Here is a 13,248-nt window from a genome sequence, read left to right as displayed (position 1 = left end):
ATTGAAGTTTAATTCTATATGTATATTAAAAAACAAAAATAAAAAAAGAATCAACTAAACTAAAATGAAATTTAAAAAAATTAAAAAATAGAAAAGCAAAAGAAAAACGAGGGTATATGTATCAAAAAGTTCAGGTTAAAAGGTTATTATGGAATTTGATGTACTGGACATCTTACTGTGATGTAAATAGGTTTAAAAATTATCTATAAAAAATGAACCAGAATGGTGGGAACGAATTAAAAATAAAAGTTGTATCTATGAAGGAGTGGTAGTTGTTCTCGTGTCTTTTTTTTTTTTTTTTTTTCTGGTTGGCTTTCTGGGGGAGGGGTCTGCCACGTGGGTTTTCAGGCAATGTTTCCTGAGTTAAGTCCTCCCACTTCCCTCAAGGGGGTGGGCTCTGAGGAAACCGGTTTTTCAGACTTTTGTTCTCTGGAGGTTTTGTTTGTTTTTTCATTTGTTTTCTCTTGCCTTGACAGCTTTTGATGGTTTTTGGAGGTTTAGAGGAAAGCGAACAGCACCCAGACTTCCCTCTCAGAGACAAGCCTCAGTCTGTTCTCTGGGTGTTACAGAGCACATAAGTTCCCCCTCAGCTGCTGGCAGAGTACGTTCTGATTTGCAGTCCCTGGGGACCAAGGAACTCCTGCTAGTACCCAAAACCACAACAGCAGTGGCTTTCTGGGCAGCTCCAGACTGCCAGAGAGGTTCCAAGCAGCGATAGCACACTGAGATTTTCCTGCTGGCCCAGGCTGGGAGTACTCAGCCTTTCCAGGACCAAGAGTGCCAGAGAGCCGGGCTGGCACCTGCACGCACCTCTCTCAGGGGAAGGTGTGGGGCGCGACTCAGACTCCAGTAGCGTGGTGCAGTGTGCACGTGGAGTCTGCAAAAAGGCTGTGTTTCTGCCAGCTGGCGAGGCTCCCAGCCCCTCATGGGAGCCACACCCCATGCACTCTCAGGTGTGCTTGTGGCTCAGGGACCAAGATCTGGTTTCTTTGCTGCACTCTCTCTGGCTCAGCGCCAGGGGTGGCTGTCCTGGGTCTGGGGACTTAAGCCCCTGTACCTAACTGCCCCGATTCCCACAATTTACCCCTATGATCCTTTGCTCTTTTTGAGTGCTTTCAACCAGACTCCAGGTTAATGCTGGTCCCCAGTCGCAGGGCACTCTCGTAGTGGGGTATTACTTTCCAATGGGTTGCTTCTGGTGGCTCTCTCCCCCTTTTGTTTATCTTCCAATATCAGTCCGACGTTCCCACTTCGCTTTACCTGCCCACTGGCACCTTCTGCCCCTGTAGAGATCCAGACATGTATAATTCTAACCTCAGGCTGATTTCATGGATGATCAGGGTTCTTTGGTAGATAATCAGCTCACTTTAGGGTACAGGTTGAAACGGCACCTCCTCCTAGTTCTCTGCCATCTTGCCCCCCCCAACACCTGTTTTATATTCTGTTGTTAATTTTAGCCATTTTGTCAGGTGTCTGTTGATATCTCACTGGAGTTTCCATTTGCATTTCCCAGACAACCAATGATTCTGAGCATCTTTTCATGCCTGTAAGCAGTGTTTAAGTCCCCTTTGGAAAATTTTCCATTCATGTGTTCTGCGCATTTTTAAATTGAATTACAATTTTTTTAGGTGTTTGGTTTTTTAAGATCCTTTTATGATTTGGATATTGAGCCTTTATCTGATATGTCATTTGCAACTAGCTTTTCCCATCCTGTCGTTTGTCTTTTCATTTTGTTGATAGGATCCTCCACTGTGTAGAAGTTTGTTGTTGTTTTTGCTGATGATGATCATGATGAAGTCCCATTAGTTTATTTTTGCTGATGTTTCCCTTTTCTGAGGAGACGATTTAGTAGGAAATTTTTATGGCCGAAGACAAAGAGTTTACTGCATGTCATCTCCTCTAGGATTTTTTAAAAAAATTATTTATTTATTTTTTAAATTTCTTTTTAGTGTTCCAGAATTCATTGTTTATGTACCACACCCAGGGCTCCATGCAATACATGCCCTCCTTAATACCTACCACCAGGCTCACACAATCTCCCACCCCCATCCCCTTCAAAACCTCAGTTTGTTTCTCAGAGTCCACCGTCTCTCATGGTTCATCTCCCATCTCCCCCTCCAATTTCCCCCATCTGTATTTCTTCTTTGGAGAAATGTCTGTTCATGTCTTCTGCCTACATTTTAACTGGAGTATTTGTTTTTTTTGGGTGTTGAGTTGTATCAGTTCTATATATTTTGGACAGTATTTCTTTTTTTTTTTTTTAAAGATTTTATTTATTTATTTGACAGAGAGATATCACAAGCAGATGGAGAGGCAGGCAGAGAGAGAGAGAGAGAGAGAGATAGAGAGGAGCAGGCTCCCCGCTGAGCAGAGAGCCCGATACGGGACCCTGAGATCATGACCCGAGCTGAAGGCAGCGGCTTAACCCACTGAGCCACCCAGGCGCCCCTTGGACAGTATCTCTTTATTGCACAGGATATCTTCTCCCTTTCAGTAGGTTGTATTATTATTACTTTTTTCATTGTTTTTCCACTGTGAAGAAACTTTTTATTTTGATGTAGTCCCAATAGTTCATTTTTGCTTTGTTTCCTTTGCTTTAGGAGACAGTCTAGAAGAATGTTGCTATGGTCCATGTTAAGAAGTTACTGTCTATGCTGTCTTAGAGGATTTTTATGGTTTCAGGTCTCACATTGAGATCTTCTAACTCTTGAGTTTGTTTGTCTGTATGGTATTAGGAAGTCGAGTAATTTCATTCTTTTGTGTGTAGCTGTCCAGTTTTTCCAACACCATTTGTTTTAGAGATAGTCCTTTTCCTTTTTGATATTCTTGCCTGCTTTGTGGAAGATTAATTGACCACATAATTGTGAGCTTCTCTCTTGTTCCCTTGGTCACTGCATTATTTTTGTGCCAGTACCACACTGTTAGGATGACTACAGCTTGGTAGTATAACTTGAACTCTGGAATTGTGACTCCTCCAGCTTTTTTTTCTCAACATTGCATTGGCTGTTTAGTATCTTTTGTGGTCACATACAAATTTTTAGGATTGTTTATTTGAGCTCTTTTTGTTTAATAGAAATTCAATAAGCCAACTTATCATTAGTTTCAGATGCAGTATTCAATAATAGGTCAGGTGTGTATAATACCCAGGGCTCATTGCATCATGTGCTCTCCTTAATGCCCATCACCCAGTTACCCCATCCCCCATCCATTTCCCCTCCAGCAACCCTCAGTTTTTTTCTGTAGTTAAGAGTCTCTCATGGTTTTCCTCCCTCTCTGATGACTTCCCATTCCATTTTCCCTTCCTTCCCTTATGATCCTCTGTGCTGTTTCTTATAGTTCACACGTGAGTGAAACCATATAACTATTGTCTTTCTCTGATAGACATTTTATTCAGCATAATACCCTCCAGTTTCATCCAGGTTGATGTGATGGTAAGTATTCATCCTCTCTGATGACTGAATAATATTACATTGTAGATATGAACCACATCCTCTTTATCCATTCCTCTGTCCATGAATATCTGGGCTCTTTCCATAGTTCGGCTATAGCAGATATTACTGCTATAAACATTGGGGGGCAGGTGCCACTACTTTTCTAAATCTGTATCTTTGGGGTAAATACCTGGTAGTGCAATTCCTGGGTCATAGAGTAGCTCTATTTTTAACTTCTTCAGGAAGCTCAATACCATTTTACAGGGTGTCTGTATGAGCTTGAATTCCCACCAACAGTGTAAGAGGGTTCCCCTGTCACCACATCCTCACCTTTATTTTTTGTTCCCTGCCTTGATAATTTTAGCCATGCCAACTGTTGTTAAGGTGGTATCTTACTGTGGTTTTGATCTTGATGCTATTGATGTTGAGCATTTTTTCATGTGTCTTGGTCACTTGAATGTCCTCTTTGTAGAAAGGTATGTTTGTGATTACACTAATGTGTTAAGCTAGAACAAATCTGCTCTGAAACCTGTCCCACACTCTATCTCATATTAAAACAGAAACAATATTAGCTTTCTGGATTATGAAGTGGTATCTGTCTCTACTTACGCTCTTGAATGCATAGGTACTGAGCCTGGACAGAAAGAGACCATGGCTCTTGTGGGCTAGAATTAACAGATAAGAGTATAAGAATTTAGAGAAATTTGAATTCCAGGCATACAGTGAATAATTATTGTTGAGTAAATACTCCCAGGTAGGGCTTAAGAACATTACATAACAATAGTTTTTTCAAATAGGTTACTGGGTGAAAAGTCTTTCTTTTTAAGGATTTTATCTATTTATTTGACACAGAGAGAGAGAGATCACAAGTATGCAGAGAGGCAGGCAGAAGGAGAGGGGGAAGCAGGCTCCCTGCTGGGGTCTGGCAGGCCCAATCTGCAGGCACTGAGGTGAGCTCCCCAGTGGGATGAGTTGAGGACAGGGGTCAGGCTGAGAGTCAGGCTGCAGTTTTGTGTCCAGGGTTGGGGGGCTGAAAGTGGGGATGGCCTCAGGGGGCCATGCAGGATTCTCCTGCTTAGAGGTTTTTACACAACTTCAAATGGCATGGCTTCCTTCTTGGGAACAAGTGGAGACCTGTGGTGTGGATCAGGGGTTCCCAATCTGGAGGGCTTGGAGGCTAGGACTCTGAGAATGGAAGCCTGAAAACCCAACCTAGGGTTAGGGTTAGGGCCTAGGGAATGGCATGCTCGATCAGCCAGCACTGAGGTGAACTCCCAAGGGGGCTGACTTGAGGGCGGGGTTCAGGCTGAGTATCAGCCTGCAGATTTGGGTTCAGGGGGACTGCTGATGGTAGGGGTGACCTCAGGGGGACTGCAGGTTTCTCCTGCTTGGAGGGTTTTGTGCAGCTCCAGTTGGCACAGTTCTCTTCTGGGGGCAGCTGGAGTACTATGGTGTGACTCATGGGCTCCCATCTGAGGGCTTGGGTGCCAGGCCTCAGGGGATGGAAGCCTGAAAACCCAATGTAGGTTTAGGATTAGGGCCCAGGGTCCTGACAGGCATGACACGCCAGCGCAGAGGTGAGCTGCTCTGGTGCCTGAGTTGAGCATGGTGGTCAGGATGAGTGGCACCCTGAGGGTTTGTGTACACAGGGACTGCTGATGGTGGAGGTGAACTTAGTAGGACATGCAGGTTTGTCCAACTTGGATAGTTATGCACATCTACACTGGCATGGTTTCTTTCTGGAATACAGCTGGAGTCCTGTGGTTGGCTCAGGGGTCCCAATCTGGAGGGCTTGGGGGCCAGGTCTCTGGGGACAAAAGCCCCAAATCCCAGCTTAGGGTTAGGACTTAGGGGCATGGCAGCCCCAATCTGCTGGTGCTGAGGTGGGATCCTCATGGGGCTGAGTTGAGGCCAGGTGTCAGGCTCCGGGTTTTTGGCCAATTCTGATGAGCTTTCTGCCCAATCAATATCATTTTGGGCGGAAAGCCTATGAGCATTGGTTGGCATTGTGTGGTGACTTGGGCCATATGCGACCCTGGCATGTGAAGAGCTTTCTTACTAAGTGGGTATTGCAACTGTCCAGGACCATAGGCCGCACCCACACAGCTCCCCTGATGGCCCCCGCTGAGGCAAGCTCCCGGAGGGCAGAGTTGAGGGAGGGGGTGAGGCTGAGAATCAAGCTCCAGGTGTGTGGCCTGGTGCGGGGATGGTGGTGGTGGCCTCACAGGGGCATGCAGGTTTCTCCTGCTCAGCAGGTTTTGCACAGCTGCAAAAATACAGTTCCCTTCTGGATGGCAGGCAGAGACCTGTAGTGTGGGTCAGGTTTCCCTAATCTGTTGGGCTTGGGGGCCAGGCCCCTGGAGATGGAAGCATGAACACCAAACCTAGGGTTTGGGTTAGGGCATAGGAGCATGGCAAGCCCAGTATGCCAGCAGTGAGGCAGGGCTCCCCAGAGGGCTGAGTAGAGGGCAGTTGTGGCTGGCCTTCTGAGGCAATTCAGGCCACATGTGTGCTTGGCCTTCAGGGCACTTGGCTAGGGCTAAGGCAGCTCCCCTGAAGGCCCCTGCTGCTGGAGGTGAGTTTGCCGTGGGTTTCCTGGCAATTCTCACAAGCTTTCTGCCCAGATCCATACTGATTTGGGTAGAAAGGTCATGAGAATTGGCCAGTGTTGGGCAGAAATTCAGGCCGTGTGCGCACTCAGAGTTTGTACCTTTTCTCCCTAAGTGCATGTTCTACTTCATGAAAAGTGGGGTAAAAATGGAGTCATTTTCACTCTCCTGTTCTGTAGATGATCATTTTCAAACACACTGTGGTAGGATACACTAGTTTCTGATTGCATAAGGAGTCCTCAGAAAGCTGCCATGAAAGATTCAGATTTCAGAGCATGTACATGTTCTATTGATATGTTCCTTTCAGTTTGCCCAGGTACAAAGGTAAGTGGAGAGAAATATGGTAGAAGAGAAAAGGAGTTATTGAGCATTCAGGAGGTAGTCTTTTCCCTTTCTCATGAAAGACATGGGCCAGCATAATTTTAGAAGAAGGAGGGGGGATCCCAGATCTTTATGGCAGAGAGGGGAGCTCTTGGTCTGTCTAGAGCTGACAGGTCCCTGATGAGAGCTGAGCTAGAGGAATGGAAGGGCAGAACTGTTGGTGCTGAGGTGGGTTCCCCAGGGGGCTGAGTTGAAGAAGGGGGTCAGGCGGTGTGTCAGCCTCCAGGTTTGTAGCTGGGGGGGTGCAGAAGGCGGGGGAGTCCTCACGGGAACATGCAGGATTATCCAGCTCTGAGGGTTCTATGCAGCTCCAAATAGACTGGTTTCCTCCTGGGTGCAGGTGGACTTCTAGGGTGTGGCTCTGGAGTTCCCAATCTAGAGGGCTTGGGGGGCAGGTCCCTGGGGATGGAAACCTGAAAATGCAACCTAGGAATAAGGTTAGGGGCTATGGACATTGCAGGCCCAATCTGCTGACACTAAGGCAGAATTTTGGGAGTCTGAGTTGAGGATGGTGATCAAGTAGCATGTCAGGCTCTGGATTGGTGGCCAAGGGTGCCACCGAAGGTGGGGGTGCCCTCTGGGAAACATGCAGGTTTCTCCTGGTCTGAGGGTTCTGAGAAGCTCCAAATGGCACAGTTTCTTCCAGGGCTGCAGGTGCATTCCAGGCCTGAGTATCAGGGGTCCCCAATCTGGTGAGCTAGGGGCCATGCCTGTAGGATGGGGGCATGAAAACCCAACATAGAGTTAGTGTTAGGGCCTATGGGGATGGGAGGCCTGATTTGCTGGTGCAGAGGTAGGATCCTCCAGGGTTGGAGTTGAGGACAGGGGTCACGTGGTGCATCAGGCTCCAGGTTGGTGGCTGGGGGCAGAGGGTGCCAAGTTTGTGGATCGCCTCAGGGAGACATGCAGATTTCTCCCCGTCAGAGGGTTGTGCACAGCTCCAAATGGCAGAGTTTCCATCTGGGTGGCAGGCGGATTTGTGGGGTGTGGCTCTGGGATCCCCAATTAGGAGGACTTGGGGCAAAGGCCCCCAGGGACGGAAGCCTGAAAACCCAATATAGGGTTCAGGTTAGGGCCTAGGGGCATGACAGGCCGAACTGCCAATATTGAGACCAGTGCCCCAGGTGGCTGAGTTGAGGGAGGGTTTGTCCATGTGTGTGCCTGGCTTTTAGAGTGCTTTCTTGCAAGGTTAGGGCCGTGACTACTTGGGACCTTGGGCTAGGCACAGGTGGTTCCCCTGAATGTCCGCACAGCCAGAAGGGAGGTCACCGGGTGTTTCCGCCCATTCTCACAAGCTTTCTGCCCAAATTGATATCAATATGAGCAGAAAGCTTGTGAGAGTTGGCTGGCATTGTGTGTCTGCTCGGGCCACAATCCCGCCCGCTGTTTGGAGCACTTTCTGGCTAGGTGCCTGTTGTGACCATCAGGGGACTTGGCCAGGAGCAGGTGGGCCCCATGTGGGACCGAGCTGAGGGGAGCTTCCCAGGGACAGAGTTGAGGGAGGGGCTCAGGCTGAGCATCAGGCTCTGTGCTTGAGGCCCAGTGGGGCACCGAAGGTGGGGGCATCCCAGGGGGCATGCAGGTTACTCCCACTCTGAGGGTTTTGTGCAGCTCAAAATGGCACAGTTTCCTCCTGAGTGGCAGGCGGAGTTCTGGGGTGTGGCTCCAGGGTCCCCAGCCTGGAGGTCTCATGGGACAGGCCCCTGGGGATAGGAGCCTGAAAAACCAATGGAGGGTTACGGCCAGGGCCTAGGGGCATGGCAGGCCTGATCCACCAGAGCCAGAGTGGGCACCCCAGGGGGCTCAGAAGTGGGAGGCATTGGTGTCGCAGGCACCTGCCTTGTAGAGCGCTTTCTCACAGGGTTCAGTGGGTGACCACAAGGGACCCCGGGCCAGGCCCAAGCAGCGTCACTGCGGGACCGTGCTGCTGGAATCAAGTTTGCAGGGGATTTTCTGGCCAATTCTCATGAGACTTCTGCCCAAATCGAAATTGAGCTGGGCAGAAAGCTTGTGAAAATTGGCCAATGTTGGGTGGCGACTTGGGCCCCACTGTTACCCGTGGTCTAGAGCCCTTTTTCATTTGGTGAGTGTGGAGGCCCCCTGGGAAATGGGCCATGACAATGCAGCGCCCCCGAGGGCCCCAGCCCAGGGGTGCTTTCTTGGGGCAGAGATAAGTTAGGGGTCACAGCTAGAACCCTGTGAGAAAGCCCTCAATGAGTCAGGCGCATGCAAGGCCAACGCCTCCTGCTCCTTATCCTCCTGGGTTGCCTTCCCTGCGCTGGGAGATCTGGCCTGCCATGCCCCTCGGCACTGGCCCTAACCCTCAGTTGGTTGTTCAGTCTTCCTTACCCAGGGGCCTATCCCTCGAGCCCTCAACTGGGGGAATCCTGAAACACACACCATAAATCTGCCTGCCACATGAGAAGAATCAGTGCTGTTTGGAGCTGCAGAAAACACTCAGAGCAGGAGAAAACCAGCATGCCTCCACTGAGGCTATCCCCCACCTTCGGCGCCTTACCGGGCCAAAACTTGGAGCCTGATGCCCAGTAGAACTCCTCCCTCAACTTTCTCCCGGGAAAGCTGCCCTGCGTGGGGGCCCTCAGGGTAGCTGCATGGATACTGCCCATTTCCTAGGTAGCCGCTACACGCACTGAAAGAATAATCACTCTAGGCCACAGGTGACAGTACGGCCCGAATTGCAATCCAACACCGGCCAATTCCCACAATCTTCTTTGCAAATTGATATCGATTTGGGCAGAAGGGTGGCGAGAATTGGCCAGAAAACCCCTGGCAAACTCGCTTCCTGCAGCGCCTGTTTGCATGGCTTTTGTCTGGGCCTGGCCTGGTGTCCCGAGTGGTCGTGGCCCGAATCCTGTGAGAACTCCCTCTGTGAGTCAGGTACATGCTAGGCTAATGCCTCCTGCTTCTCACCCTCTAGTGTTTGCACCCCAGCACTGGTGGTTCAGGCCTGCTATGACCCTAGGTGCTGGGCCTAACCCTTGGTTGGGTTTTCAGTATTCCTTCCCCAGGGGTCTCTTCCCTGTACCCTCCAATTGGGAAACCCTGAGTTACACCCCATGAGTCCACCTGCCACCCAGGAGGAACCTGTGCCTTTCTGAGCTGCGGAATACCCTCAGGGCAAGAGAAACCTTCTAGCCCCCAGTGAGGCCATCTCCAACCTTCCATGCCACACTGGGTTGAAAACTCAGAGGCTGATGCCCAGCGAGAACCCCTCCCTCAACTCTGTCATGCACCACAGAAGAGAGTTCTCTGGGTTTTCTGGCCAATTCTCTCGAGCTTTCTGCCCAAATTGAAATCGATTTGGGCAGAAAGCTCGTGAGAATTGGCCGGCATTGCGTGGTGATTTGGGTCCACCTCTCACTCTGTGGTCTAGAGTGATCACAGGCTTGGTGTGTGTCTCTGCCATTGAAAACATAGGCTGTGACCACGCGGCCCCCCTGAGGGCCCCTGCCCAGGGTAGTTTTCTGAGAGCAGAGTTGAGGGAGGGGTTCTGGCTGGGTGTCAGCCTCCGAGTTTTCGGCCAGGTGAGGCACCAAAAGTTGGGGATGGCCTCATGAGGGCATACAGTTTTCTCTCGGTCTGAGTGTTTTCCACAGTTCCAAAGGGCACAGTTTCCTTCCTGGTGGCAGGTTGACTCATGGGGTTTGTTTCAGTTTTCCCCAAATTGAGGGCTTGTGGGATATGCCCCTGGGTAAGGATGCCTGAAAACCCAACAGAGGGTTATGGCCAGGGTGTAGGCACATGGCAGGCCCAATCCACCAGCTCGAAGGCTTGCTCCTCTCAGGGTCGAGTTTAGGGGATGTGTCTGGCAGTCCAGCAGAATCGGAGGTTCTTGCCAGGGGGACCTCTGATTTTGAGGGTGGCTTTAGAAGCATATAAAGGTATCTTCCTCTCTGAGGGCACTGTGGAGCTCCAAATGCCACAGTTTCCTCCCTGCATGGCAGTTGGTTTCCTGGGTTGTCACAGAGGTGTCCTTAATCTGGGAAGTTTGGGGGCCAGGCCTCTTGGGATAGAAGCATGAAAACAGAAACTACAGTTATGGTAAGAGCCTTTGGGCAAGGCAGGCTTGCCTTCTGGTGCTGAGGTGGGCTCCCCAGTGGGCTGATGTCAGGATGGGCATCAGGCGGCACATCAGACTCTGAGTTTGTGTCCAGGGAGGCTGTAGAAGCTGGGGGTGTCCTCAGGATGGTATGCAGGTTTCTCCCAGCCTGAGGGTTCTGCAGAGCTCCAAAGGGCACGGTTTCGTCCCGAATGGCAGCCGCAGTCCTGGGGTATCACTGAGGCATCCTTATTTTGTTCCAGTGTGAGTCTCAGATATGCCCAATCTGGCGGGCTTGGAGAACAGGCCTCCGGGCATGGAAGCCTGTACACCCCACCTAGGGTTAGTGTTAGGTCCTAAGGACATGGAAGGCCCAATGGGCTGGTGCTGATGTGGGCTCCCCTCAGGGCTGAGTTCAGGGCATGCTTCCAGCAGTGCAGAAAAATCCGGTTTTATGGTCAATGGGGCCTCTCATTGTGGGGGTGGCTTTAGGGGGACTTGCAGGTTTCTCCCCCTCTGAGGGTTTGGTGCAGCTCCAAATGGCATGGTTTCCTACCACCTGGTTGCTGGAGTTTTAAAGTTTCACTCAGGGGTCTTTAATCTGGTTGGCATAGGAGTCAGACCCCTTGGAATGGAAGTCCGAAAACTGAAACTAGCATTAGGGTTAGGGTCTAGGGGCATTACAGGCCCAATCTGCCTGCGCTGAGGTGGGCTCCCCTCAGGGCTGAGTTGAGGGCATGCGTCTGGTGGCGTGGCAGAATTCAGCTTTATGGTCAGTGGGGATGCCGATTTTGGGAGTGGCTTTAGGGGGTCATGCAGGTTCTCTCCTGTTAGGGGTTCAATCCAGCCCCAAATGGCATGGGTTCCTACAGCATGGTGGGTGGAATCCTGGGGTGTAGCTCAGGGGTCTTTAATCTATGGGGCCAGGTGGCAGGCTCAGTGGAATGGAGCCTGAAAACCTAAACTAGGGTTAGGGTTAAGGCCTAGGGGCATTGCATGACTGCTCTGCTGGCACTGGGTGGGCTCCCCTCAGGGCTATGTTGAGGACATGTGTCCAGTGGCCTGGCAGAATCTGTCTTTATGGCCAGGGGGCCACCGATTGTGGGAGTAGCTTTAGGGGCGCATGAAGGTTCCTCCCATGTTAAGCGGTGCATCTCCAAATGGCACAGGTTCCTACCACGTGGCAGGCAGAGTCCTCGGTGTAGCTCATGGGTCCTTAATCTGTGGGGTTGGGTGACCAGGCCCCTCATAATGGAAGCCTGAAAACCCAAACTAGGGTTAGTGTTAGGGACTAGGGGCATTACAGGCCCGATCTGCCAGCGCTGAGATGGGCTTTGCTCAGGGCTGAGTGGAGGGCATCTGTCCAGCACTGCAGCAGAATCCAGCTTTATGGCTGGGGGCTGCTGAAGGTTGCAGTGGCTTTAGGAGGGAGTGCAGTTTTCTCCTTCTCTGAGGGTTTCGTGCAGCCTTGATGGGCATAGTTTCCTCCTGGGTTGCAGGTCCTGGGGTGTGGCTCAGGTGTCCCCAATCTGGAGGGGTTGGGGGCCAGTTCTCTGGGGATGGAAGCCTGAAAAGCCATTGTAGGGTTAGGGTTAGGGCCTAGGGGCATAGCAGACCCAATCTGCTAGTACTGAGGCGGGTTCCCTGATGGGCTGAGTCAAGAATGGGAGTCAAGCGGCACATTGGGCTTGGGTTTTGTTGTCATGTGGGCTGTCTGCATTGAAGGTGGCCTCAGGAATGCATGTGGCTCTCTCGCGATCTGAGGGTTCTGGGCAGCTCTGAACGGAGGGGTTTCCTCCTGGATGGCAGGTGGAGTCCTTAGGTGTGGTTCAGGGGTTCCCAATTTGGAGGGCTTTTTGGCCAGGTCACTGGGCATGGAAGCCTGAAAACACAAACTAGGGTTAGAGTTCACGCTTAGGGGCATTACAGGCCCGATCTGCCAGTGATGAGGCAGGCTCCCTTCAGGGCTGAGTGGAGGGCATCTGTCCAGCACTGTGACAGAATCTGGCTTTATGGCTAGGGGCCACTGATTGTTGGGATGGATTCAGGGGGGCATGTGTGTTTCTCCTGCTCTGAGGGTTTTGCACAGCTCTGATGGGCACTGTTTCTTCCTGGGTGGCAGCCAGAGTCCTGGGGTGTGGCTCAGGTGTCCCCAGTCTGGTGGAGTTGGGGGCCAGTTCTCTGGGGACGGAAGCCTGAAAAGCCACTGAAGGGTTAGGGTTAGGGCCTAGGGGCATGGCAGACCCAATCTGCCGGTGCTGAGGCAGGTTCCCTGGTGGACTGAGTTAAGAACCATAGTCAAGCAACACTCCAGGCTTTGGGTTTTGTTGTCATGTGGTCTGTCTGTGGTGAAGGTGGCCTCAGGAATGCATGTGGTTCTTTCGCTATCTGAGGGTTCTGGGCAGCTCCGAATGGAAGGGTTTCCTCCTGGATGGCAGGTGGAGTCCTTAGATTTGGCTCAGGGGTTCCCAATCTGGAGGGTTTGTTGGCCAGATCTCTGGGTCCAGAAGCCTGAAAACATAAACTAGGATTTGGGTTAGGGCTTAGGGGTATCTAGGCCTGATCTACTGGTGCAGAGGTGAGAACCCTGGAGGCTGAGTCAAACACAGTGGTCAGGAAGCACATCAGGCTGTGAGTTTGTGACGGGGGGGTGGTGTGGTTGGGGGTGTCCTCAGGGAGGCATGCAGGTTGTTCCACTCCTAGGGTTCTGCATAGCTTCAAATGGCACGATTTCTTCCTGGGTAGCAGGCAGACTCCTGGGGTGTGG

Source organism: Mustela putorius, unplaced genomic scaffold (genome assembly GCF_011764305.1).
Source record: "Mustela putorius furo isolate JIRA1106 unplaced genomic scaffold, ASM1176430v1.1 tig00000083_pilon_pilon_pilon, whole genome shotgun sequence".
NCBI lineage: Eukaryota > Metazoa > Chordata > Mammalia > Carnivora > Mustelidae > Mustela > Mustela putorius.
This window is presented reverse-complemented; position numbering follows the sequence as displayed.